The sequence below is a fragment of the Ornithorhynchus anatinus genome, chromosome X5, assembly GCF_004115215.2.
Source record: "Ornithorhynchus anatinus isolate Pmale09 chromosome X5, mOrnAna1.pri.v4, whole genome shotgun sequence".
NCBI classification, from domain to species: Eukaryota; Metazoa; Chordata; class Mammalia; order Monotremata; family Ornithorhynchidae; genus Ornithorhynchus; species Ornithorhynchus anatinus.
In genome coordinates, this window is record NC_041753.1 from 32,169,208 (window position 1) to 32,196,819 (window position 27,612).

Genomic DNA, 27,612 nt, shown 5'->3' on the forward strand with positions numbered 1-27,612 from the left:
ATTCCCTCCCCCTCCCTCCCACCACCCCCCCCCACTCCACCCCCCACCCCCACCCCCCGCTTTGGCACACGGATCAGGAGTCCTTTTCTCCTTTAAAATGTGTTACTGTACAGCTGAAAGATAATGTTTCACAATCAGAACAGAAGCCGGGTTTTTTTCCTCAACAAGCATCGAGAATGATAATAGTAAAAATGATATTAAAAAAAGTTTTCTCAACTTCACATTCCGCCTTCAGTTCCAGACTCCAGTCACCGTGATCAGTAAGTAATGATCCCATGTAACCAACCTACGGGCGTCCGCTTGTACCGAAGCAGAATGTGCTAACATCGGGATAAATCAGGGGAACGGACGGGAGAGTGGAGAAAGGACTGAAAATCTGGGCTGGATTCCGCCTCCGAGTCGGGAAGTGGCATTTTTTCGCCCGTCCTGACAGATTTGATTTCTTGAACTAACTTATGAGAAAAGGAGAGAGAGGGAGGGGAGAAAGGAGGAGGAGGGGAGAGGTGGGGGGAAGAGAAAGGGGTGTGGAGTGGCGGGGAGGGGGTGCAGAGAGAACAGGGTTGGGAGGGGGATGATGTAGGGGGTCTGATAAACCGCTTAGAAAAACATTAGTTGAGAAAGGGGGTGGAAGTGAGGGAACTTGTTTTAAAATTAGGTAAATCTTCCCAAGGATGTGATTTGTTTTCCTGTTTTATGTTGTAAAAAAAATTAGAAGAGTCCCAAGAGTTACCCAGAAAAATAAAAAGCCACAGTAGCTCAGGCCAAATAGCCATGTGGTAATTCGGTAATTAAGATTCCAAAAAGAGAAAAGACGACCTTTTTTCAGGACAATTTTTCTTACTGTTACAGCAAACGGTACATCTCCTTTCTATTTTTTTTCTTCCTCTTCTTCCTTCTCCTCCTCCACCCCCTCCCAGTCAGAGGTCTCAGAGTCCGGCTTAGTATTTTTAATTAGCTAGCGTTGGGGAACTCGAGGCTGTAATGAATTGTTGATGGATTGGAAGGAGAGTCGGTTTGCTGGCAGGGTCGGTGGGGGCTGGGCGAGCCTACTGCAGCCAACCCTAAAGGAGCGATTTGGTTACAGTTCAAGCCTTTCCCATCACGTGAGGATCAAGGGCTCAATTGGTTGTCGTGAGAACAAAAATGGGTGACAAGCGTATCAAGAAAATACTGATCTGGTCTTTAAAAAACCCTCAGGTCTGCCTCCCGCTCCCCCTCCCCCCCGTGGCGCAGGCGCGGGGACAAGTTAGCAAAGCGAAATATTGAAGCGTTTTTCTCGGGGACCCAGAAAGGGTGAGCGCGGGCTCGAGACTCCGAAACCTTCCCGGCTTCCCTCCCGTCTCTGAAATAACGGGAAGCCCGAGAGGGGAGAAGGGGGGTCAGTTTCGTGGGAGTTTTGAAATCTCCTCCTGCCCTGCACAAATCCCAGTCCTCTTACCGAGGTCACGGTTTCCCGTCCCGCGGGAGACTGGGCAACTAACCGGCCAAGGGTCGAATGGGACGGTGATCAATGAATTCCGCACGCTCGGCCGTATCCTATTGGCAGGAGCGGAGACGATGGGTCTCGGCCAGGATAGCCTACCGCTTGGGGGCAGGTTCCAGAGACCCCCTCCCCGTCCTGGGTTCACTTTCCCGTGGCCAGCGCGATCCTGGGAGGCGTAACCAACTGTTTGCCCGGGGACGAGAAACTCCACGCGCTGACTTTGCCTTCGCCTCCTGCCCGCTTGGGGGTGGGGGAAAGGTGCGGCGGGTGGGGGGGGGAGGGTGGCGGTTGATTGATTTCGGAAAGTGGGGGGAATAACAATCGCTGCCACAAACGGATTAGTCAATATCACCTACCTTCCTGTGTTTTAATTTAAAACCCCCAAATCCGACAAGCCCATGTGCACACACACAATCGGCTTGAACCGCAACCCCGAGTCGTCAAAGTAACCAGGACTCACACACAAGCTCAGCGCATAAGGAGCAAAGGCAGCGCTACCTGAAAGGGACTTCCCTTTGTTCCCAATGTTCTTTTACATCTGTCCAATCAGAAGCCCGCTTTTATGAAACGGGGTTTTCTGATTGGCTAGCTGCTTTCCCGGGATTACTGCAGGGGGTTGCTAAGCACGTCTACATACACACACACGCACACATACCCCATCCCACCACTACAGATACATACACACACATTTTCCCCTTCTCCCGCCCTTCCTCGAGATGGGCGGGAGTGCAGAAGAAAGTGTGCTGCTATGACGTTTTGCAAGCAGGGGACTAGAAGGGAGTTGAAGCCTCTTGCCGTAAAATGAAATCATGGTACTGCAGTACCCATTCAATATATTAGGAGCCATCCTTCCCCCTCTTACAACCAACCAGGCCGCGGAAAGAGATGGGCTGAGAGAAGCCAAATGGGCGCTGGGCAAGAGGAAGACAAGACACCCTTCATATTGATTGGGGATTCTGCCCCTGACCCCCCTTTTCCCTTACTATCCACCGCTCGCTGCCGTCTTTACAGTGCCCTTTCCGCAGATGTATTCCAGCTTCTCTGCTTTTGCTCACTGGCTGCAAGAGAAATCATGGGGGGCGGGGAGATATAGAAGGAGGAGAAAGAGAGAGATCCTCCCCACACACACTATTCTCCACCTCCCTTCCCAATAAGTCTTTTGTTTCAGCCTCCTGGTCTACTGCAAACCCTGGAGGGTGAGCAGCGAAGCCCCCCTCCTAACCACTACCACTTGAATCGCTTTTCCCAGGAATTAGTTACACATGTCTTTTTCGCCAGCCTTGCTGCAGTCCCACCTCTGACTCATTCCACTTCACCTAGTTCAGGGGGCAAATGTGCTCCATAAATTGTAATCCCCTAGAAGGTTGAAAGCACAAAATGACAGTTTCCCCTCCTCTCTTTCTAAGGTTTGTACTTGGAATCACTGAAAACTCTGTGCAATCTTGTAGGACAATTACATTTATTACAGGATAAATACTGGTAACTGTGTTAATGTGACTCTGGGGTCATGGATCGGGAGGGTTTAATATGAAATCACTGTTTTTGTTGTATGTGTAATGTAATAGCAAATACATTAAATGAGAAGAACAAGCCTTTGCCAATGCTTACTTTTATGCTTAATCTGTCTCCATTTGCTTAAATCACTCATTATTTTTAGGGCTATGGAAAAGTAATCCTGAAAAGCTTTCTACATCCAACCTTTTCTTATTCATGGAAAGAATGAAAGCTGTATTTTTGAACATTCATTTTCATTGAGATTGCAATTTTTTCATGGAAATGGAAATATGACCATATGACCTTGAAATTAATTTAAATGAGCAGATTAGGTATGTTAGTGCTAACATGAAAGCTATTTTACAGCTAAATTGTTCAGTGACAAATTTGCAGATCAATACAAATGTTATGCCACTCATTTTAAGTAATGGTTATTGGCATCATGTTTGAGCTTTGATATATTTGATTCATAAAAATGCCCCATGTGTTCATTGTACTACAACTCAGATGAACCAGATTTGGTACAGCAATAAACAGTTTCCACCCCGTACTAAGGTGAACAAATGTTTGTTTTCTCCCTGTAGACACAGGGCAGAGTGTTGTACATCTGTACTTCTTTAGTTCCTATTTTAATGAGAGCTGTAAATCAGCACTTTTCAAGGGTTTTTTTAAGTACCTCCAACCTATACCACTAGGCCTCCTGATGAAGGGGTTAGCTGCTGATGCAGACACAGAATGGAGAAGTGAAACAGCACTTTCAGGGTGGGACAGGGCAAACATATAAAACCCTTGTCCACCAATGAAAAATCTGAATGCCAGATTCACCCCCATCTAAATTAATTCACTGTACATACACTTCCAGAGACTAACTACCAAAGTGAGAAACTATGTAGTTTACAGAAGAATCCAAGCCCGATAGAGAAACAGTGTGACCCACTGGGAGTCAGAGGACCTGGGTTCTAATTTCAGCTCTGCCACTTCTTCTCTGTTGTGTGATAATGGGCAAATCACTTAACTTCTCTGTGCCTCCCTCATCTCCTCTTCTCTCACTCCCTTGCATTTGGATTTTCACCCTTTATTCATTCCCTCCCCCCCCCCCCCCCCCCCCCCCCGCCCCACAGTACTTATGAACACATCTGTAATTATTTACACTGATGTATATCTCCCCCTCTAGATTGTAAACTTCCTGTGGGCAGAAAGCATGTCTACCAACTTGGTTATATTGCACCCTCACAAGTGCTAAGTACAGTGCTCCACATGCAGTTAGTGCTCAATAAATACTAATGATGGTATTTAGTAAGCACTGTGTATCAAACACTGTTCTAAACTCTGGGGTAGATATGTGATAATCTGGTTGGACAGAGTCCATGTCCCACATGGGGCTCATAGTCTAAGTAAGAGGGAGAACAGGAATTGAATCCCCATTTTACACTTGAGGAAACTGAGGCACAGATAAGGTAAGTGACTTGCCCAAGGTCATACAGAAAACAAGTGTCAGATCAGGATTAGAACCCAGGTCCTCTGACTCCCAGGCCCGGGCTCTTTCCACTAGGCTGAGCTGCTTCCCAAATATGGTTGCTTGAATGATATTTTTCCAAGTGTTTATTACAGTGCTTTGTACACAGCAAGCACTCAATAAATACCAGTGATTGATTGATTGATATATATATTTTGTGATATGTGGATGGATCCAGAGATCAACCATTTAGAAACCCAGAGGCTAGTACTGCACTGTAAACCCTCAGTTTGGTCTGAAATGTAGTGCCGTGATGGCATCGAAGGAAAACTCTAAAGTCAAAGTGTTGCTCATTGCAAGAGGCAACCAAGGTTTCCTATTCCAAGCGAGTAATGAAACAGATTATCCTGACTCCTTTTTTTCTAGAGTAATTTATCAAAGGGGCATGGAGCTAGTGGACTAGGAACTGTGGTTGCAAAGTACTGCACTATTTGCTGCCAAATATGATGGCACCATTTCTCTTATATTTCCCCTTCACTTCATCCTCTACGTGGTACATTATCTAGAGAGCAAAGCACACCTTTGTTCCGGTTGTTACAACTTTGAGAAACTCATATGTACAGCCAATGATGATAATAACCTACCTTTATAGAGAAGCAGTGTTGCCTAATGGAAAGAGCACAGACTTGGGAGTCAAAGAACCTGGGTTCTAATCCCTATCTGCGACATGTCTGCTGTGTGACCTTGGGCAAGTCACTTAACCTCTCTGTGTCTCAGTTTCCTCATCTGCAAAATGAGGATGAAATTCTATGCCCTCCTACTTAGACTTTGAACCCCATGTGGAACAGGAACTATGTCCAATCTGGTTATCTTGTATCTATCCCAGGGTTTAGTACAGCATTTGGCACGTAGTAAATGCTTAACAAGTACCATTAATATTAAAGCATCTTCTTCAAAATGGCTGGATTATACATGGTTGCTCCTTAAATCTCAACAGTAGTCTTTCCTGTTGCCACATACTGGCCCATGATTACTCCTCATGCTATACTAGGTTGGAAAAAATCAAGTCAGCCACTCCACAACCCTCTTTTGAAAATGAGTACCACATGCTCCAAAACCAAGATGATGTTTCTTGGTCTATTTTTAGCAACACAAAAACCAGACTCATCATACAATTGTGATATCTGGGAAGCATTTCCATAATATTCTTCTGTTGTTATAGTCATATATGCCCGCAATAGAAGGCTAGTGATAATGTAACAAGAAAACTGTCAAAGCCACATGAAAGTAAAGTCCAGAGCAGTGCGTTCCACAAAGGTGTTCAATAATCAATCGATTGTATTTATTGAGCACTTACTGTGTACAGAGCATTGTACTAAGCAGTTAATAGAAATGACCCCTGATCTCAAGGAGCTTACAGTGGTGGGCCTGAAAGTGGGGTGAGCATCAAATTACTTAGGGGGTACATATCCAAGTGCATAGGCAGTGCAGAAAAGAGGGTAGAATAGGGTGGGGAGATGAGAGGTGAGTCAGGGAAGGTTTTCTGAAGGAGATATAATTTTAGAAGGGCTTTGAAGATGGGGAGAGTGGTAATCTGTTACCTATGAACAAGGTGGGAATTCCAGGAAAGAGGGAGGACATGAGCAAGAATTCAAAGGTGAGAAAGTTGGAATTGAGTCACAGTAAGTGGGTCAAAGTGGTGAAGCATCCGGGCTAGGTTGTAGTTTTATTGATTCTGCTGCTACTGAGTCAATTAGTCAATCAATCAATGGTATTTATTTAGCACTTAATGTAGTATACTGTACTAAGTGCTTGGGAAAATTCAGTACAAAAGACATGATCCCTGTCCACAAGGAGTTTACAGCCTAGAGGGGGAGTCAGACTTTAAGATCAATTACACATTGATATGTACATAAGTGCTGTGGGGATGGGTTGCAAATCAAATCAAAGTGCTTAAGGGTTACAGTCCTAAATACATAGGTGATGCAGAAAGGAATGCAAATAGGAGAAAATATTAGGTAAAAATACTAAGCAGACAATTCCATCTCTGTCTCTCTGTCATCAATGGGAACGGCGTAGGAGACAACTGGGAAACACAAAAAAGCATCGGGATAGATGGATGGAGAGACGGACACATTCTTTCAGCAACACCAGATTTTAGGGGAGCTGTCTTATCTTATAATGGTATTCGTTAAAGCTCTTACTATGCACCAAGCACTATACCAAGTACTGGGGTAGATACAAGTTAATCAGGTTGGAAACAGTCCGTGTCCCACAGGGGGCTCACGGTCTTAATCTCCATTTTACAGTTGAGGAAAATAAGGCACAGAGAAGGTAAGTGGCTTCCCCAGGGTCACACAGCAGACAAGTGGTAGCAGAGTCAGGATTAGAACCCAGTCTTCTGACTCCCAGGCCTGCATTCTTCGCACCAGGCCACGCTGCTTTTCTGTCTTGGTTTCTGAGTAATGCAGTATGTTGATGTTGGAATTGAAATTGGAGGACTGTGACATTCCAACCACTCTCTGTGCTGAAAGGACACCTTAGGGCCTTTAGTACATTTACATTTGTTCCATGCCATTTAGAAGTCCTTACCCTCCTTGCTCTTGCCCCCAGCCAACCAAATTGGCTGAACACTCTTCAGCAGTTGGACTTAGGCATTTGTCATACTAGCTAATGAAAAAAAATTTAGTTATGTAGTCATCTGGACCAAGCAAGTGAGTTCAGAGGTCCAGATGTCAGTTTCTTGCCTAGTAGATGGACTTTAAGTAAAAAAAAATTATATTGTCTTCATCTGGATTGTCGCCTGGCAGAACGAGCAACCCAAATGATTGTGAAATTGCAACTTCGAGAGCCTCCAGGACTGTCAAGTTTTGAAGGTTATAATGCACACTGTTCAGGGTGATCCATTTACTAATAGCTTAACTATGACCTCTCCACTCAGAGAAAGAGGATTATTAATGGGATACTTACCAATGGTTTACCTATGTACCAACACAAGTATACTCACAGATATCCTGTCAGCTACAAACTTGTTAATGTATCTATACTAGCTCTGCAGATTGCTTTATGGCCTGACTTTGGTTTTGTTAGTTTAAGCCACAATATAGTGCAGAGTTCCTTTCAGGTACTTCCCAATTATATTCATCAAAATTAAGAAAAGCTACTCAGCAAAAACAAAGCTAGAACATTAACAACCTAAAGCATCATCTATTTTGTATTGGACTGAAATTGTCACAAAAGGAATTTCCTTTAGTTATAAGGGAGAGTGTCCTTTAATTCAAATAAGTTTTTGGAATCACCTTCCTAAGGGCTGATAAAGTAGGAACTCTATACCTATTACTCTGAGGTGATTTAGATAGAGCTCTGCCTGTAGACAGAGTGTTGGACTGGTTACCTCTTGAAGTTTCTTTAATTAGTGATTATTTAGGCATTTTCAATAAAGATCCTCTAGACGGTAAGCTCGTTGTGGTGCAAAGAATGTGTCTACCAATCCTGTTATATTGTCCTCTCCCAAGCGCTTAGCACAATGCTCTGCATGCGGTTCTTCTCGGCTGTCTCTCAAGAGATCTCATGACTGCTTTCAAAATCTACCTCCTCGAGTTGCGTTTGTGACTCCATCCCTTCTTACCTTCTAATACACTTGCTGTCACCCTTCTTTCCTCCCTCGCCTCCGTCTTCATCTGCTCACTCTCTAGTGGTGCATTTCCCCTTGCTTTCACACATGCTTGTCTCTCCTACATTAAAAAGGCCCTGCACCCCCCAACTATTGTCAAATCTCCCGCCTCCCATTCCTCCCCGAACTCCTCAGTGAGTACAATACGCACACACCTGCTACCTCCACTTCTCTTCCAACTCCCCTCTTGATTCATTACATTGTGATTTCCATCCCTTCACTCCATTGACCCTCTTGCCTAATTTAATAAGCTTTAATATATCTTAGTCCTGTTTGATCTTTCACTCCTTCAGTATTTTGACCATGCCCTTCTCCTTGAAATGCTCTCTGCCCACTCACTTTTCTCCTGGTTCTGGCGGGACTTTTTCAGTCCCTTTCTTTGTCTCTTTTCACCCCCTTACTGAGGGTGTCCCTCAAGGCTTTGGGTCCTCTACTCTGCTCATTTTACACTTGCTCATTCAGGGAGATCATACGCTACTGTGGCTTCAACTGCCATCTGTATGCAGGGGACTTTCAAATCAATCCTAATAAGCCCTTCTCTCACCTCCTTTGCAAGTGTTTTTAGGAGGTGAAAGGGGATGGGGTCAGAGATACAGTAAGCTCCTTGTAGGCAGGGAAAATATCTTGTGGTTCTGTTGTACTTCCCAAAACCCTAGTACAATACACGCTTTTGAGTGAGTACTCAATAAACACCATTATTACAACTACTAATCTGCAAACTCACATTTCCTTTTACCTCAAAGACAACTCCACGTAGGTGTCTTGCCATCACCTCAAAATGGCAAAAATTGATCTTCATCTTCCTGATACCCCTTAAGCATTTGATATTCACCTCACCCTCAGCCCCACAACACTTAAGTACATTTCCTTACACTCCACCACTTCCCCGATCTGTAATTTATTTTAACGTCCGCCTCCCCCTCTAGACTGTAAGTTTCTTGTGGGCAGGGATCGTGCATACCAACTCCATTATATTGTACTCTCCCCAAGCGCTTAGTACAGAGTTCTGCACCCAGTAAGTACTCAATAAATACCATTGATTCATTGACTGATTGATTGATTCCCTCCCAAATCCTCTCCTCCACATAACATTCCCATTACAATCAACAACACTACTATTCTCTCTGACCCAGAAGTTCATAATTTTCATTACCCTTACTCTCTCCCTTTCACATTCAGTCTGTCACTAAATCCTGCCAGTTTTTCCTCCACATTTCCTGGATCTGGCCTTTCCTCTCCACCCAAACAGCCATTTTCCAAGTCTTGGCACTTGTCGTAGCTCAGCTAGACTACTCCATCAGCTTCTTCACTTATCTCTCACTATAGATGTCTCTCCACACCTCAAAAACCTCCTCCTGTATTTCTCTCTGCAACAAGCAGAAACTTCTGGTAGTTGACTTTAGAGTATGCCATCAGCTCTCTCTCTTCTACTTCTCAACACTCTCTTCCACTACACCCCAGCTCACATTCGTCATTCCTCTCAAGCTCACTTTTTTACCCTGCCTCATTCTCAACTTCCTTGCCTCAGACACCTTACTTCCACCTTTTCTCCTGTCTGGAACTCTCTGGCTGTTCACACCTGCCAGATGACAGCTCTCCCTGTCTTCGAGGCCCTCCTGAAATCCCATCTACTTGAGGAGGCTTTCCCCAATTAATTTTCTCTTCAACAAGGACATCTTCTAATAATAATGTTGGTATTTGTTAAGCGCTTACTATGTGCCGAGCACTGTTCTAAGCACTGGGGTAGATACAGGGTCATCAGGTTGTCCCACGTGAGGCTCACAGTTAATCCCCATTTTACAGATGAGGTAACTGAGGCACAGAGAAGTGAAGTGACTTGCCCACAGTCACCCAGCTGACAAGTGGCAGAGCTGGGATTCGAACTCATGACCTCTGACTCCCAAGCCCAGGCTCTTTCCACTGAGCCACGCTGCTTCTCTTTGAATGATTCCCTCGGCATTTATGCACTCACAACCACCACGGCAATTTTGTGCATATTCATTTACATACTCTACTATAAGAATTATTTACTCACCTGTCCATCTTTCCATGCTCTTTTTCCTTCTATATTCTGTTTCTGTCTCCTCATTAGATTGTAAACTCCTGAAGGGCAAAGATGTCGTCTATTATCTCTTTTTCAAGGGCTTAGTACAGTGGTCTGTATTTAGTGAGTGATCAATAAATTGACTGATTGATTGATCGATTTTTTTACTCTCCCAAGTGCTTAGTACAGTGCTCTGCCCACAATAAGCATTCAACAAATATTATGATTAATTGATGGATAAACTTTCAAAGGAGTGCCTGTACATGGTATGAGAAGCAGTGTGGCCTATGAGAAGCAGCGTGGCCTAGTGGATAGAGCCGAGCCTGGAAGTCAGAAGGACCTGAGTTCTAATCCCTGCTCCGCCACTTGTCTGTTGTGTGACCATGGGCAAGTCACTTAACTTCTCTGGGCCTTAGTTGTTCTTGTCTGTCTGTCTCCCCCGATTAGACTGTAAGCCCGTCAAACAGCAGGGACTGTCTCTATCTGTTGCCGACTTGTTCATTCCAAGCGCTTAGTACAGTGCTCTGCACATAGTAAGCGCTCAATAAATACTATTGAATGAATGAATGAATCTTTAAAATGGGGATTAAAACTGTGAGCCCTATGTGAGACAGGGACTGTGTCCAACCTGGATTATCTTGTATCTGCCCCAGCACTTAGTACAGTACCTGGAACATAGTAAGCACTTTTAAAATACCATAAAAAATTACAAATTTTAAAATATGTAAGCATCCTCACAGTATTACCTATTTGTTCCTGCATCAATCAATCAATCAATCATATTTATTGAGCACTTACTGTGTGCTTGGGAGAGGACATTGTATCCTAGGCAATTGTGTTTTGCTGTGGTCCCACATTTAGGACTTTTTTTCTGACCTAGACTGTCAGGTATACTGCGCTTGCATGGAACAATTAATATGAACTCTTGTACTATAGAATACCATCTCAAGGACTAACTGAGGCATGAATATGTTTTTGCATAGTGGTCAAACACTGACCTACATAATAGATGGATCTTATGTCCACCGTATGCTCTAGTATCTGGGTGTATAGAGTATACCTATTGTCACGATATATTTATATTTTTCCTCCAAAGTCCAACCCACACCCTACCATGGAAGGACGGGGTGGAGGTGAAATTTTCATTCATTCATTCATTCAATAGTATTTATTGAGCGCTTACTATGTGCAGAGCACTGTACTAAGCGCTTGGGATGAACAAGTCGGCAACAGATAGAGACAGTCCCTGCCGTTTGACGGGCTTACAGTCTAATCGGGGGAGACAGACAGACAAGAACAATGGCAATAAACATAGTCAAGGGGAAGAACATCTCGTAAAAACAATGGCAACTAAATAGAATCAAGGCGATGTACAATTCATTAACAAAATAAATAGGGTAACGAAAATATATACAGTTGAGCGGACGAGTATAGTACTGTGGGGATGGGAAGGGAGAGGTGGAGGAACAGAGGGAAAAGGGGAAAATGAGGGTTTAGCTGCGGAGAGGTAAAGGGGGGATGGCAGAGGGAGTAGAGGGAGAAGAGGAGCTCAGTCTGGGAATGCCTCTTGGAGGAGGTGAGTTTTAAGTAGGGTTTTGAAGAGGGAAAGAGAATCAGTTTGGCGGAGGTGAGGAGGGAGGGCGTTCCAGGACCGCGGGAGGACATGACCCAGGGGTCGACGGCGGGATAGGCGAGACCGAGGGACGGTGAGGAGGTGGGCGGCAGAGGAGCGGAGCGTGCGGGGTGGGCGGTAGAAAGAGAGAAGGGAGGAGAGGTAGGAAGGGGCAAGGTGATGGAGAGCCTTGAAGCCTAGAGTGAGGAGTTTTTGTTTGGAGCAGAGGTTGATAGGCAACCACTGGAGTTGTTTAAGAAGGGGAGTGACATGCCCAGATCGTTTCTGCAGGAAGATGAGCCGGGCAGCGGAGTGAAGAATAGACTGGAGCGGGGCGAGAGAGGAGGAAGGGAGGTCAGAGAGAAGGCTGACACAGTAGTCTAGCCGGGATATAACGAGAGCCCGTAACAGTAAGGTAGCCGTTTGGGTGGAGAGGAAAGGGCGGATCTTGGCGATATTGTAGAGGTGAAACCGGCAGGTCTTGGTAACAGATAGGATGTGTGGGGTGAACGAGAGAGACGAGTCAAGGATGACACCAAGATTGCGGGCCTGAGAGACGGGAAGGATGGTCATGCCATCAGTGGTGATAGAGAAGTCTGGGGAAACAGCCTGTTGGATCTGAGTCAACAGTGGTGGAGGTATCTGATGAAAAAAAAATTACCTAGAGCATCTCAGGTGGTGGACAGACTAGGTAGGAATCTTGAAAAAAGATGGCTAATGTGGGCAGTGAAGACTGCAGCTACTGTCAAGGAAGCTACTCTGGCAACCATCTCCTGACCTATGGCACGGGAGCTGAAATTGTGTTTTGTTCACAAAATTCTTGTGTACAGTTTGCAGTATCCTGCCTGCCCTGTCAGCCTACTCAATGGCCATTCATTCATTCAGTTGTATTTATTAAGCACTTAGTGTGTGCAGAACACTGTACTAAGCACTTGGGAAAGAACAGTACAACAATAAACAGTGATAATCCCTGCCCACAGTAAGCTCACAATCTAGAGGAGGGGGCGAGGCAGACATCAATACAAATAAATAAAATTACAGATATAAGCATAAATGCTGTGGGGCTGGAGGTGGGGGAAAAGCAAAGGGAGTAAGTCAGGATGAGAAAGAATGGAGTGGGATATGAGGAAAAGTGTGGCTTATTCTGGAAGGCCTCTTGGAGGAGATGTGCCTTCAGTAAGGCTTTGAAGGTGGGGAGAGTAATTGTCTGTAGGGTTTGAGGAGGGAAGGCATTCCAGGCCAGAGGCAGGACATGGGCTAAGGGTGGCAGCAAGACAGAAAAGATCAAGGCACAGCGAGAAGGTTAGCACCAAAGAAGCAAAGTGTATACCCTCTGCCCCAACAGTAACATGACTGTTGGGGACAAGAGAGTACAAATGGTGCTGAGCAAACTGAGCTCTATAATCAATTCCTGCATGCCAGTTCCCGAAGGTCCCGAAATCTTCCTGACTGGACAGAAGCTCGTTGTTCTGACAGGAAACTCCAGCATCAGCATCTTCATATTTAACTACATGTTGTACATTTTGTCCGATATGTTATTCACTTCATTTGAACTGCAACGACCATGAGAGCAGGACAAGGTTCCTTATTGTTCTATATCCCACTCCATAGCACTACATATATTTCTTTGCAATCTATGACTCCTTATTAAATGTGAATAGAACATTTGAAGGGTGGAGCGTATAATAACCTTAGGTCTTCGGTTACGAAAGCTCTTCCATCACTGGAGTTGGTTCATTGCAAAAAGAGAAGCTGTTTAGGTGGAAGGAACAAAAAATAAGATTCAGAAACCATAACTGGAACTAATGTATCAGTGGTATGGAGAGGGCAGAAACAAAACTGTGGCTTGAAGATGAGGCAGAAGGTAGAGTGAAACTCAGAGAAAAGGAGGGTTAAGTTGTTTCCCTTCTTGTGTCCATGCTATTTTATGTGTCTGTGTGTGTGTTTAGAGAAAAAGAGAGAGGGAAAGAGAGAGGAAGAGAAAGCAAAGATGATGTTACTGACATTTTATCAGTGTGTCTGAGTGTGCTTGATAAGGCTAATGCATGACTGACAATCCCTTGCACATTGTAGCATGTAAAAATTGTCAATGAATGTGCTCTGACATTTGCTATCTGGCATTATTTTTGATTCTACCTCTCTGTGTCTCAGTCTTTTCAAAGCCTCTACTCTAAGAGGGTGGCCCTATTTCTGATTGCTGTGTGCCACGCTGATTTGCCAACTGCTTCTCTCATCTCTGAATGGTTCACAGCTATGCCATATCATCTAAAGTTTTCTTTCTTTGGCCTCTAGAATGGTTTTTCTGCCTATTCTGTTCTTGGTTTCCCCATTCCAGCTCACCAGAGCTACTGTTTGAGTATTCTGCTATTGTTTATTCTTCTAGACAGTAAGCTTATTATGGACACGGAATGTGTCTACTAATCCCAAGCACTTAGTACAGTGCTCTACATATAATAAGTGCTCTATGAATACCATTGATTGATTGATTCTCACATATCCTGCCCAAAGAAGGTGTGATGTGACTGTAAACTAGACTCTAGACTGTAAGCTCATTGTGGGCAGTGATTGTGTCTACCAACTCTGTTAAACTCTTAGATTGTACTCTGCCAAGCACTTAGTGCTGTGAACACAGTAAGCACTCAATAAATATGATTGATGTGATGAGCATTACTTTGATACTAGTGGATCTACTGTGCTCTTACACCTCATTATTTTAATCCTGCCTTGATATTGATGTTAAGTATGGCTCATAAGTAGTGTTGATGGAATGGTTCTAGAAATCATAAGTAGTGACTGTTGTAAGAGTGATCTCGTAGTCATATAAAAGGTTGGGCATTAATATTTATTTTATAAACTGTAAGTTTGATCTGAAGCTTGTTGCTCCATTGTTGTCTTACTTTGTCAGTCTCCCAAGGGACATGGTAAACTCTTTGACTCTATTTTTATCTTTTTGTCTAACATGGCATTTTTAGACAAATTGCAGCTTAGGTAGTAGAATCCAGTGATGGTATTCAGCTCTGGGTCACTAATATGACTCCTTGGTAATGTGAACTTTACTATGTTCAGGTTAATCCATAACTTTGGTGTCCAGGTTTATTGATAATCCATAGCATTTTGTTGGTTGTAAAAAGTGGTAGAAAATTTTCTGCATGTCTTAAGTGTGTGCTTCTAGAACACAGCTGCCAAATGGCTGGTTAATGATGTTCTTCATAGGCCAGTTGCATCCGAAGCCTATTCCCAAATTCCTTGTTGTGTCCTCAAGCATGAAGGCATACACTAAGGTGAACGAGGCTGGACCTGATCTATAGCCCTGCTTTCATTAATTGGGAAAGAATCGAGCAAAGCCCCTTCAATTCTGACATCATGAGGTAATTTTAAGATCTTGATAAACTTCTCAGTATAGCCACATTTGTTTAGTAATTACCAGTAGCCAGGTTTGTTGATGGTGCCATAGGCGCCCATTTTTCACTGGGGCAAAAAAGGAGCAGGGATTTTAATGGGGAGCAGACTGGGAAGGAATAGGATTCCAAGAGTTAACAATCAGAAGATCACCGTTTTAGATCTTGGCAGAGGCCTGGTCATCCCATCATAAAGCTGAGAGTCAAGGTCTTCAGGGGTAAGTGGGAGGGGGAAGAAGTGGGGACACTGGAGGCTTCAAGAGGGAATTAAATGTCTGGAAAAACTGGTAGGTGTAATATGCATGGGAGTCGAGAAGAGAGGGGAAGTAGCTCTTTGTGGGCAGGAGTCATGTCTACCAACTCTGTTATATTGTACTCTTCCAAGCTATGAGATGATCTGCACCCCGTAAGCGCTCAATAAATACCACTGATTGATTGATTGAAAATGTTGCTGAGCAGAAGAAAGGACAGAGTTGCATTAAGTCAGGACGGATTTGAACTGGCAGGAATCAGTACGATATCTGAAATCAGCTGTGCGGCGTGAGGATAGGAGTGGAGGAAGCTTATGGTGGAGTTCTTCCTGGGAGGTATTACATCTATTAGGTTGTACTCTCCCAAGCGCTCTTCAGCACTTAGTACAGTGCCTGGAACAAGGTAAGCACTTAATACCAGAATTATTTTTGCACACAGGAGGTGCACAATAAATATTATTGAATGAACAGACTTATCAGCATCATCTTCATCATCTCAACATCTTCAACATCATTTTCATCATTATCATGACTGCATCATCATATTAATCAATATTACTGTCAACCTCACCTTCATTAACATCATCTCTTAGACTGTGAGTCTCATGTGGAACAGGGTCTGTGTCTGATTTGCTTATCTTGAATCTACCCAGCACTTAGTACAGCACTTGGCATATAATAATAATAATAATATTTGTTAAGTGCTTACTATGAACCAAACACAGTACTAAATGACGGAGTAGATAAAATGCAAGCAGTCAGACACAACCCCTGTCCCTCACTGAGCTCACAGTCTAAGTAGAAGAGAGGAAAAAGTAGTTAATCCCCATTTTGCAGATGAGGTAACTGAGGCCCAAAGAAGTTAAGTGACTTGTCCAAGGTCATCCAGCAGGCAAGTGGCAGAGTGAGATTAGAGCCCAGGTCCTCTAACTCCCAGGACCAAACACTGTCCACTAGACCACACTACTTCTCCAGGTGTTTAACAAATACCACAGTTATGATCATTAATATTGTTAACATCATCACCGTGGTCATTAATTATCAACTATACACCTTCTGTCTGCAGAAAACCATTCCAGGTGCTTGGGAATAAATAGAGGTAGTAATTAGATAACCCCCTGCCCTCCAGCTGTTTACAATCTAAAGGAGAACTCAAACTCCAATACAAGTTCATAGTTTTGAATGAATTAAAATTCAACTTTCAACAATTAAACAAGAGCAAGAAACAAGTGTTGACAGGGTGCCTCCGAGCATTGCTGTGAACTTCCTTTCTCACCTCCGGTCGAGTGAATGTTGCATTTTTCACACACACACACACCCCCCAGAGTAAAAAATAAAAAAGGTTATAGGTTGAGGCTGCAGCCTGGCTTCCGTTCACTCTCTCTTCTGGACAAGGATGGATGAAGTCCATCTTTGATGTCCTAAGTGTTCCAGCCAACCGACCCACTCTATCCGCCCCTGGATTTCATGAGTTTTAAAGAGGTGAGTAGTCCGTCTTTAATTTAAACAATTAACCCATGGTCTCCCTCAAATCTCTGCAGGTCCAGGGACAGCCATCATGGACTCAGAGGTTCTGTGAAAGGTTTGCTGTTGACTAATCCAGGTGGTAAGGCGCTAATTATAATAATAATAATAGTAATTGTAGTATTTGTTAAGTGCTTACTATGTGCCACACACTGTTCTAAGTGCTGGGGTAGATGCAAGGTAATCAGGTTGTCCCACGTAGGGCTCACAATCTCAATCCCCATTTTACAGATGAGGTAACTGAGGCCCAGAGAAGTAAAGTGACTTGCCCAAGGTCACACAGCAGACAAGTGGTGGAGCCAGGATTAGAACCCATGACCTTCTGACTCCCAGGCCCATGCTCTATCCACTAGGTCATGCCACTTCTCATTGTGCTCTGCACATAGTAAGCGCTCAATAAATACTATTGAATGAATGAATTATGCCATGCCAGTTCTCTAATACTTTGAACTGATGCCATTTGTTCTTCTAAGAAAGCGGAGAACCGCAGTCCCCAGCCCATCCTTATGGACCCTGAAAGAGCACATGTTCTCCTCCACCCCATCCCCACTGAAAAGAGTAAAGGAGGAAAGAAAACGAAAAAACTATTATATCTGGGTCCCCATGAAACCCATCCTGTGGAGTTCTATTCAATCTCCCAAAGCCCAAAAGCACTGTCCCTGCAAAGAGAGGCCATTTTAAACCAAGCAGCACCATCTAAATCAGTGTAAAGTGTCTGAAATTTTACTTCAATTTGGCCTAGGACCCCGTGTGTTTTCTAAATTACAAGGGAACTAATGTCCAGCCTGGGTATATGGATCCTTTAGCTCAGTAAAACAGTTTACATTGTATGAAATGACACTTTCTGCAAAGGATTTCACTTCTATGCCAGTGTGCAGTGGGCATGTGAGAAGATCAAAACACAAGCTACATTTTTACTACTTATTGGAGATTGCTTTTGCTGGTTTTATTACAATATGTATTTTACAGATTTAGGTAATAGCCCTGATTTTTCAAATCGACCTCTGTTTAGACACGTTTCACTTTGGGCTGTTTCTTGTCTGCAAAATTACAGTCATTTGCACGTTATTACAGTGAGTAGGAGACAGATTGTATTTAGCATTGGGTGGGGGAAGGGTTATTATGGGAAGTGAATCTGCTATGGTCAGCACATAATTTCAGCCTGAAGAAAATTGCTTCTGAATGGCTGGTCTGTTAGTTAGCCAAGGAATGGTCACTGGGAGAGATTGCAAAAATGCCTCTGCTTCATCTGCATTATACACTCATTCTAATTTCCAGAAGGATGGAGTTGAAAAATGTTTGGGCAACCGAAACTGACAATTTGTAGATGAAATTCTGTTACCTCCCCATTTTGATTTTTTTCAAGAGAAACAGTAAAATAACCCAATACCCAACGCACAAAAAGAGTAGGAAAAAAATGTGGTGCTTTGTGCTTTGGAAACTATCTGTTAATGACCGTCTAGTTTCTATAGACTTGTTAAAAATGAGCAATTATAGCAAGCACATTGCCAAGAATGTAGTTATAGCATCTGCAGCATTTGGACCTCTTCGTCTAAAATGCTTCTTTTGTGCAGGTCTGCAGGTTCTCTTAGTTCTGAAAGTCTCAGGGAGGAAAAGAATAGGGCCTTTTTAGTTTGCATTTGACTTCTGCAGATAAAAATTCAACTTGGTACACATTTCCCAAGCACAGGCAGGACTGGTAAACTAGCATGCTAATCTGGGGTTATCAACCCCTGGCTGATGAATGTGACTTCAGACCCTTAGGAATCTCTCTGAAAATTGAACTTACTTCACTCTGAAGTTCGGACATGAAAGTCTATTTTGAAGAAAAAGAAAATGCTGCCCAAACGTTCACTCCACTTAGCTTTTTAAATTCACTGTGTTTTGAACCATCATGCCTCTTCAGTTTGCAAAACATGCTTTCCAATAGGGATGAGTCACTCCAGTCATCTGGATGAGAGTCATAAACAACACAAAGCTAGAAAGTCGCCAGATCGATTTTCTCAGCAGAGCTTTTCTTTCCTTGCTATTAAACAGCTCAGGTCTGCAAAGCCTGGAGTCCACAGCAAATCATTGGTATGGAAATGTAACCAAAAGCCTTCTGATTGGCTAATTTCAGGACAGGTTATTTAGGTCTTTACCAAACAACAGCACAAAGTTGGCTTGCTGGCTAGCTCCTGTCCTTTTTCCCTTTCCAGGAGACATTTCAACAACTGCATGTTTCCATGTTGAATTCTTCCACTGATATACAGGAGCAATATTTATAAATAGGTTTTTAAAGCAAATAATCCACATTCAGAATCTATTAGGAACCTAAGACATGGCAGAATACATTCACCCTGGCCATGTTCTTTGCTTTTCTGGCTGATGTGATGAGTTCCTGAATTTCAGGGACATCCCGGGAGTTAAAATAACAATTTGTCCTGTAGTCTCCTTTTCATTATTCTAAATCATCTTAATTTGCAGCATATCTTCATGGCCTCTTTCAGTATCTGACCCCCCTGACGCCGACTTAATTGCTGAAAGAGCATTACTCCTCGCTCTGTCAACCTCCACTCAAGAGGAAGTAGGCGCATGCGTGTGCACACACACACACACACACACACAAACACTGGAAGATTCTACCCGTAAAGATAAAATTATTTCCAGTCATAGTGCTGATTCTGATACCATCACACACACACACACACACACACACACACACATATGCACATTTGTGGACATTAACATAATGACCTATTGAGAAAGGCAGAATTAAATTTGCATTTATAATAATAATGATTGTGGTATTTGTTAAGTGTTTACCATGTACCAAGCAATGAACTAAGCAATGAACTAACACAGTCCCTGTCCCACAAGAGGCTCACAGTCTAAATAGGAGCAAAAAGATGTATTGAATCACCATTTTACATGTGAGGAAACAGAGGGACAGAGAAGTTAAGTGACTTGCCCAAGGTCACACAGCAGGCAAGTGATGTTTTAGAACCCAGGTCCTCTGACTCCTAGGTCTGGGCTCTTTCCACTAGGCCCATAACTTTGTTTGAAGTGAAACTGTGCACTCTATTAATCAAGGGATTTAATAATACTGTCAGATGTCCATACTACCTCAGATACCATCACAACTTTTCTGTTGAGGATGCGAAGGTATGTTCAAAACCTTCCCTTTCTAAGGGTTCAGTGGGATCTTTCACCTACCCAAGGAGATCAGAGGAGAGTGCACTGAAATATATTTTCCACAGAGAACTCATGTTCTCAAGTGAAAAGAGAAGAAAGAGGAAGATGAAGAGGAGAAAAAAGAAGAAAAGTAACTGACTTACAATTCTTCTTTTTGAGCATGCCACGCAAGTGGGTCCTCAGTCAAACCTGCTTATGATGACTAGAAGTAGTAACAATAGTTATTTATTAAGCCTTACTGAATACAAAGTGCTGTACTAAGCCCTGGTAAAGAAATACATGGATAGGCAAATGGACACAGTCCCTGGCCCCCTAGGGGTTCAGCATGTAATAGTAAGGCGGGGAGAGAGTTGGTGGGGAGATACATAAGTAAAGATGAAAGAAAAATTTTTAAAGACCAAGATACCTATAAACATGACAGGAGCAGTAGGGCACTGTGGCTAGAGGAGCAGGATTTCAGGGTTCTCCCGGCTCACACCGACAGTCACAGAAGTCACAGCCTTAGCCAAAGCCGTGACTTTTCCCATGTCCTAAAAGTTGAGGAGGCGCCACAAGCTTGCTGATATTCAAGTCCTTCCTGGGCTGGAGCAAGGGGTGAAGGGAGTCCCAGTGGTTTGGGGATGGAAACAGCTTCTCTCTTCTCCGCTCTGGTGGGCCCTGTTGGTCTGGTGTAATGGTAATGGTTGTGGGCTCATCCTGCTTACTTTGTGGACCAATGACTGTAGAACTAGCCTACAGAGAACATGAGTTCCCTGTGGAAAATATATTTCAGTGCAATCTCCTTTGATCTCCTTGGGTAGGTGAAAGATCCTATTGAACCCTCAGAAAGGGAAGGTTTTGAACTTATGAACCCTTAGAAAGGGAAGGTTTTGAACTTACCTTCACATCCTCAACAGAAAAGTTGTGATGGTATAGTGAGTGCCCATGGTAGACACGGTAGGTATATGGTAGCCACCAGCACAGGACAGGACCAAAAATGAGCTATACTTGTAGAATTGGGAGTTTTGTGGATCTGAGGGCACAGATCATGGTCTGAATATCCTTAACCCTGAACAGAATATAGTGCAGGCTTTAATGATCCCTGTTTTAAGGTAGGTAAATTCCTATACTACATGAAATAAAGCCAGGCACAAGTCTGGGTCCCAGTGTCCCGAGTGTCTGTGTCCCTTCAGCGTGGCTCAGTGGAAAGAGCCCAGGCTTGGGAGACAGAGGTCGTGGGTTCTAATCCTGGCTCTGCCACTTGTCTGCTGTGTGACCATGGGCAAGTCACTTCACTTCTCTCTGCCTCAGTTACCTCATCTGTAAAATTGGGATTAAGGCTGTGAGCCTCACATGGGACAACCTGATTACCCTGTATCTCCCCCAGCACTTAGAACAGTGCTCTACACATAGTAAGCGCTTAAATACCAACATTATTATTATTATAATTATTATTAAAATGGGGATTAAGACTATGAACCCCACATGGGACAACCTGATTACCGTGTATCGACCCCGGCGCTTAGAACAGTGCTTGGCACATAGTAAGCACTTAACAAATGCCATCATTATTATTATTTAGACTGTGATCCCGTTATTGGGCAGGGACTGTATCTGTTGCCCAATTGTACATTCCAAGCACTTAGTACGGTGCTCTGCACATAGTAAGTGCTCAGTAAATGCTATTGAATGAATGAATGAATTTATCACAGATGCAAAAATATGAACTGCAAATCTCCTCAGTGCTGGCTTGTGAATTTTGGCTGCCCTCTTCTGCTTCCTAACCTCTAACTGTGGGATTCCCTAAAAGCTCAGACCAGGGTCCCCTTCTATTGTCCATCTACACCCACTCCTTTACCCACTTTGCTCCTCTAATGCCAACCTGCTCACTGTACCTTGATCTCATCTGTCTCTCTGTTGGCCCCTTGTCCATGTCCTCCCTCTGGCCTGGAACTCCCTCCTCCTTCCTATCTGACAGACCACCACTCTTCCCACCTCCAAAACCTTATTAAAATCACATCTCCTCCAAGAGATCTTTCCCAACTAAACCCCCTCATTTCTTCTATTCCCTCTTCTTTCTGCATTGCCCTTAGATCTAAACCCCTTAAGCACTTGATAGTCACCCCAACCCTCAGCCCCACAGCACTTATGTATTCATCCATAATCAATCCATGATATTTATTGAGTGCATGCTGTGTGCCGAGCACTGTACTAAGCACTTGGGGGAGTACACTATTACAGAGTTGGTAGACACTTTCCCTGTCCACAAGGAATGGGACAGGGTTTGTGTCTAACCTGATTATCTCGTATCTACCCCAGTGCTTAGAACAATGCTTGACACATAATAGGCACTTAAGCATTATCATGATGATGATAATGATGATGATAATGATAATAAGTGGTTGGACTTGAGATTTTCAGTATGATTTTCCAGGTCTATTGAGGAAGGAGAGGAGAATGAAGAAATGAAACAGAGGCCAATTTAATATAACTAGATGGTTTAAATTGAGTGATGTCAGCAATATTCATTGTAAATTTGAGGAAGCTGGAAGAGTCAGATTGAACAAAGTGGAAAAATCCTCAGACTTCTCTCCAACATGAAGAGGGTTCTGGGAGTTGGGAGGGAGATGAAGAAGAGTTTGTAGTTATAAAACCTGTCCCAATGGAAGGATATCACTATGAGTTATATGGAAGAGATTACACCGGAGGGAGTCATTAATACAATTTTATTCTCCAAGCAGTGGACATATTATCGGAATTTTATTATCTAAGAAATGATACCTATTTAGAAAAAGAGTGATGGGATAAACAGAAGAAAGCCAAGAACTCAACTATGGGGGACCCTTTAATGGAATTATCTAGTGGTACAAGAGGGACATGTAATCTATTGGTAACAAAAAGGAATAGCACAATTATCACAAATTACTCTCACTTTTACTGCCGGTCACAAGAATATAACACTATCCAGGGTCTAAGTTTGGAATGGGAGGGTGAATTAAATATTATCCCTGAGAAATGGAATAATGCCAGAATAGAAAGTAACCATACATTCTATGGCAGGGGATTAAGCGAGGAATAAAAGCATCCTTTGTTTTTATTAAATCAATCCCTTAATGATGTCAAAAATGTGAATTCATATCAAATCAAACATTTCCAATTTAGAGAGCCATAAGAATTAGTTTAGATTATAAACATTTCCACAAATGATTCCTTCCTCTCCATCCAAACTGCCACCACGTTGGTTCGGACACTTGTCATATCCTGACTAGACTATTGTATCAGCCTCTTAGTTTACCTCCCTGCCTCCAGTCTCTCCCCACTCTAGTCCAGACTTATCTCTGCTGCCCAGATCATTGTTTGAAAATATCATTCTGGGCATGTCTCCCCATTTCTCAAAAACCTCCAATGGCTGCCTAACAGATAGAGCATGGAACTGGGAATCAGAAGGACCTGGGTTCTAATCGAGGCTCCTCCACTTATTATTATCATTATTACTAATAATAATCATCATCATATTTATTGAATGCTGTGTGCAAAGCACTGTACTGAGTGCTTGGGAGAGTACAATATAACATCAAACACATTCCTTGTCCCCAATGAGCTCACAATCTAGAGGGGAAAACAGACATTAATATAAATAAATAAATATGTAAATAAGTAAATAAATAACAGATATATACATATGTGCTATGGGGAAGGAAGAGAGGATGAATGAAGAAGCAAGTATGAGCAGTGCAGGAGAGAGTGGGAAAAGAAGAGAGGAGGACTCAGTCAGGGAAGGCTTCCTGGAGGTGATGTGCCTTCAATAAGGCTTTGAAGTGGGGGAGAGCAATTATCTGTCTGATATGACAGCAACCTCTTGCTCACATCTTCCCTTCTTCCTGAAACCCTCTCCCACTTCATATCCAGCAGCCATTGCTCTCCCCATCTTCAAAGCCCTTTTGCAATGACATCTTCTCCAAGAGGCTTTCCTTAATTAATCTCTCATCTCCCCACCTCACCTCCCTACCAACTGTCACTTCAGCATTTCTGCATCACCTAAGCACTTGGGTACTCCTCCCCAACCGCTAAAGCACTCATAGACAAATCTTTATACTCGGTTGCTTCCCCTATCTTTAATTTCTTTTCGTGTCTGTCTCTCCTGCTAGACTATAAAGTTTTTGAGGGCAGGATCATATCTACTAATCCTGTTTGTGCTTTCCGGAGGGTTTAGGACAGAGGGGAGCCCAAAGTAGGTACTCGATAATTACTATTAGTTGATTGATTATGAAATGATGCCCTTTAATGTTTTAATAAGCTATTGTTGACATACACAAACCCCAAAACATATACATATCAGGACCTAATGTTCAAAACTGACTGCTCCCCTGTGACTCCAAGGTTAGGCTGCAAATTTTGTGTTCACAGAACTCATCCTGATGTATATACATTTGAGATTCAGTTTATATAGCATTTGAAATAGGGCTAGCAAGGTTCCTCCTTTCGAAAGCATTTCTGTGAACACTCATGGCGGGAAGGGGGTGTCTATTCTTGTGGTGGGGAGGTAAACAAGAGCAAAACAGAAGGGAAATCTAAGCCAGAAAATAAAACACTTCCTAGGTGAACTATTCCAAATTTTAGCATTTATAAGTAAAAATGAGATTTGTATATATAGAAGATTTATGTTCTTTTAACTCCAACAACATGAATGTGTGTGCCACACCAGAAAGATGGAATATTTCATTTTACAATGTAAGACAGGAGTTGGTTCCTTTGTAAAATGTTTCTGGACTAAAATGTCACTTAAACAATTTTTGGCTTTAAAGCTTAGCTTCGATTTTGAACTGTTCTCTGTGTCCTGCAGTTTACCAAACAATAAATCTTTCTGTGTTTCTTCCTGTTATCTATTGGTAGGAAAACCTCTGGGGCACCCAAGCAGTGCTGACTGTAGATTGGCCTTTATGTGACACTCAGCTAGCTGTGGCAAGGTGTTTGTTTTTTTGTTTTTCTTTTTCTGTACTATTCAGTGCACTAGCATTTTACAAACATAAATCATGTCCACTTTTATTTGAATAGGTCATCAGCAAAGCATTCACACCCTTTGTCTGACATGTCTGCCTAAGGAGTAAATAAATAGATTGAATACTACGTAGTTTACTGCACAAGGACATTTGGGGCTGGGAGCTGAAATTCTGATGTTCCATTTTTGCCAGATGGACCTCAAATTTCACAACCAAATTGAGAAAATTGTTTCACCTCCTCGGCTCCTCCTGCACTAATCAGCATCTAAAACTTCAATTTCCATCACCATTGCTGTTCTGGGGCCTTTCCTTGAAGGTAAAAAGCTCTTTGAGGTCCTCAGATGAAAGGCATTCCACAAACACAAGCTATCACTATTATAAATCAACTTGGTACCTTGGTATGATTTCTCTCAGTCTGCTGGTTTGCCAGAATGGAGTAAGAGATAGTAAAAGGTATACAGGGAGATGAAAGGACGGAAACCAATATTCCATTGCTGCTTAATCAGATAAGGCATGATGATGCAAATAAAGTAGAGAATTATTTTTGTAACATGAAAAAATACAGTCACAGCCATTCTTACTCCACTCCCAGGACTTAAAGGAAATTCTATTTCAGAATAACAAGTTGGATCACACATTAACAGCACACTGCTATGGTTCTACGTGAACACTTCTGATTTTACTTAAAAGAAACATCCAGAGACACCCATGGGGACAGCACTAAGAAAATGGGATTGTATTCTTTTGATTTCTCCCTGGCTTCACCTTGTTAAAGGGAAAAACTATGCAGCTGAAAAGAAAAACATGATGAGGAGACCCGAGTGCCATTACTTTGGAGTGCTGAGAGGTGGAGAATGAAATCCCATTGGTCTCAGTTTTCTGCCACAATGGCCCTTTATGAGAGGGATTAGGGATGCCTTGAACTGATGCAGCATTCATCGCTGCCCGGGACAGCAATCTGGAAAAAGGACGATAAAAATCAGTTTGTCGTAAGGTTAAATCACCAAAGACGTGTTAGATTGGCTTTTCAGATTGTTTCTCGTCAGAGAAGAAGATGGGGGGGAAGAAAAGAAGAAATATGGTCTAAATGCTGATGTGTTTTTCTTTTTTTTATTTTGTTTTGTTTTTTCCTGTGCAAGATGTAGCATTCAGAAAACATGTTGAGAGAGTTGAAGCATTAAAAAGATCAGTCTTTGGCTGTTGAATGAAAGACTGTTGTGCGTGTGACTCACATACTAAAATGGAAATCTGCCTTCAAAGCCTATTTTACTGCCTAATTATATATACACAAAATGTAGCTGTCTGTTTCAATCAAATCATAAGAAAAGGAATAAAACTCCTCTTAAGATGCAATTTTCATGGTTTGTCATAACCTTAAAACACATTGCTGGTGCCGGTGGAGGAAGTGCAGCTGCAAGGTCTCGATAAGACTCTAGTCACTGTTTTTCTTTTAATTATTCCTTTATAAAGACATTCTACTTCCTGCTCAGATTCAGGAAAATTAGTGACTTTCTCTCTCTCTCTGTGTCTCTCTCTGTCTCTTTCTATCTCTCTCTCTCCCCTCCCCATCTCTTTTCCCTCTTCCTTTTTCATTGAAAGCTTGTTGATATGCATTTCCGCAGTAGTTAGCTGCCAAAGTAGCTATAGAAATATAGAAATAATACTGAAGTAACTACTCTAACTGTAAGCTTTCAGGAGTGCTCCCGGGAAGAAGTCTTTACCAAATTTATGTTTGGAATTGAGCACTGCTCTCCAAAACACAAAATAGACTGCAAGCAATCTTACTAAAACATCTAGTTCCAAGTTAACAACTGTTTGCTCTCAGCTTTCAGGGAATCATTTTCTTCCTAGAGTGGACAAGATTTTTTTCATCCTTCTTGGTTTCTCGAACCTTTTTGTTCATGTCATTTGCATCGGAAAACAATGTAATAATGTGCCTAAAAAGCTAATTATTTTTTTCATCATCTAATATATGCAGGATTTTTTTAGAATAACTTAGAACTGTAACGTTTAATAGGCCATTACTAATTTACATCCTCTCATTGATACAAATCATTAAAATGAAATGATGTTTTAATAGCTTAATATATATCTAATTGCTGTTTCAAACTTTCCAACTCTGAAGACAGTGTTGGATGTGTCACCAAGGGATTGGAAAACATTCTGCACTGCTACTGTTTTGGAAAGAATAAGCAGTTCATTGTGGAATGGGTCAACTGATTACATTTTTTTTTAATCAGAAATTTTCTTTTCAGAAAATCAAACTCATCTTTGTCCTCATCGGGTATCCTTGCCGGCTCTGCACACAATAAGCTCTTAATAAATACAACTGACTGACCAACTGGAGAGGTGGAACGACTCAGGGCTGAGCACCAGAAAGCCCACCCTAGAGTGGGGTAGTCAGCATTGCTCTAACCCAGTTGTATCTCAGTTTACCCCCTCAGGAAGGAAGGGGAGGTTGGCATGTCTGTTTCACCCTTGAGCCCAGCATGGGGTGGGTTTTGTAGCGAGCCACTGCTGAATG

At 42.7% G+C, this 27,612-nt stretch overlaps 1 protein-coding gene and 1 long non-coding RNA gene across 4 annotated transcripts in view; one reads left to right on the forward strand and one right to left on the reverse strand.

Annotated features, from left to right (window-relative positions):
* The window catches only part of ZNF608 (zinc finger protein 608), a 150,057-nt gene extending 148,098 nt beyond the window's left edge, over window positions 1-1,959 (reverse strand). Inside the window, exon 1 of one of the 2 annotated variants that reach the window (XM_039910908.1) lies at window positions 1,840-1,959. The gene's annotated coding sequence lies outside the window, so the exon portion shown is untranslated. Of the gene's footprint in view, window positions 1-816; window positions 989-1,839 lie in introns of those variants that run through there. The other variant, XM_039910909.1, reaches the window with a different exon arrangement.
* Window positions 72-27,612, forward strand: LOC114808200. 2 transcript variants are annotated; one of them, XR_005659675.1, is made up of 3 exons: window positions 72-260; window positions 16,953-17,017; window positions 27,344-27,612. It is a non-coding gene; the product is annotated as an uncharacterized LOC114808200 (long non-coding RNA). The 2 variants fall into 2 exon arrangements; XR_005659676.1 differs by having other exon boundaries at window positions 16,953-17,014.